The sequence below is a fragment of the Hippocampus comes genome, unplaced genomic scaffold, assembly GCF_001891065.2.
Source record: "Hippocampus comes isolate QL1 unplaced genomic scaffold, H_comes_QL1_v1.1 scaffold87, whole genome shotgun sequence".
In the NCBI taxonomy this organism is placed as follows: domain Eukaryota; kingdom Metazoa; phylum Chordata; class Actinopteri; order Syngnathiformes; family Syngnathidae; genus Hippocampus; species Hippocampus comes.
Window position 1 is genome coordinate 243786 of NW_017805739.1, and position 1769 is coordinate 245554.

The window sequence follows — 1769 nt, forward strand, 5'->3', positions numbered from 1 at the left end:
CCAGGACCCCCCCCATGCCTGGCACACGCACCTGCCGCTCCCAGCCGCGCTTTCATTTGACAGCCGCATAATCTATGGGCGGGTCGAGGGCCCGGCTCCACTCAATGTGCTTTTGAGAAAACCTCTTATGCGTGAAAAAGCCCCCCCGTCTCCCTCTTTTGTCCAACACGGTTTTTATGGGACAACATTGAGCATTATGAGGTTTAGGGGATTTTTCATGGGACTCTATAGAAGACTATAATCCTTTCAGACATAAAAACTTTAACCTGCTGTTTTCATATTTATTAGCTGGTTAAAGCAGGCGAGGCAGCTGAGCCGTCAACGACACCGCCTCCCTTGCGCGCATGCGCCGACGCACACACAGAAAGTGAGTGACAAGTGGTCGCACCTTGAGAGGGGCTTTTATAATGAACCCGATTGCTCGACTAACTAAATTAATGGGGAGAGACAAGTGGTTAAGTGGCAACAAGGTCGACAAGGTCTGCTCAGTTCAACAGGTTATGATATAATGTAAGATTCAACCATTGTGCTCGTCCTTGTTGGGTCAAAGTTAATCTCATTTTGGCTAATGTTTGGCCTAATTTAACCAATGAAAAAAAAAAACACATGAGTAAATAAGTACTGAAACATGGCTTAAATGAGAAAAGACTTGCTCTAACACATTTTGTCCGGGGGCGTGTTTAGTCATCCGGGGGCCCAAGGCCAACGCGGTCATGGGGCCTTCGTCATCTAAAGGTTTTGAATATTTATGTTTGTCATCCACTAAAAAGGGTGAAAATTCAATTAAAAGAAGAGAGTCTGACTATTGCTCTTGACGCACATTTAGTGTCACTGTGAAATATTGCAATTTTTTAAAATCAAAACAACCTGTTTTGTTTTGCTGCTGTGGTCCTGCATTAAGTCTGCACATGTGCAGTGAGAAGATGGACAAGTTCATTGAATGAGAAGGGTCGTGGTGTGAGGGGCGGTGGGGCACTTGTTATGATCATAATTTCATAATAATCATGTATTTTTAAGCATGCGAATTCAGGTTAAAACAGTAGCGAATGTTTTACATGAGTTAACATCTATTAATCAGATTTTATGAGGTTTTTGGATGCCCCTGGAATTGTAGGTGCCCTCAATGATTGCCTTTGTTTGTCTGCCGATAAATCCGCCCTTCATCCAGCATGCCAGGGAATATCTTAAATTGAATCTATTAAAAAAAAAAAATCATGTGACAATTCTTCCCCTAGGAAATGGAAATACAAATAATCCGTGTTTGATGCAACATTTTAACACGCATAACAAGTGTGAAAATTTGGCTGCCCGACATTAAAATGGAAGAACAATAAAATACATTTTGGAACCGAACTGCATCTTCCAGAAAGACACGAGATGAAAGCCTTCGTGCATTATTGTGTACTCTTCCATCTGTCTTCCTGGCAGTTCATGTTCCCTCTTGTTCTTTAGTTTTGCTGTTGTCACTTGAGCTGTGTTGGACTGAACAGTCACACTCAGCGCATCAGGGCGGTACGAGTTATTTTCCGGGTCCTTTGGGCTTAACGTATTTCCTCACTGGTACCCAACTGTGTAGCAAAGTATTGCAATCCTCATTTCTGTCAAACACACTTTGTCCATCCATCCTTTCAAGCACCCGTCCATCCAGCGTTTGCCTCAGTCGACAACTCTTTTCATCCAGTTTATCATACCCAGGCCTCCGGCCGCAAGTTCCCTGCACCCTCACTCACCCTTCTTCACCCCCACACCCCACCCCCCACCGTCCAACC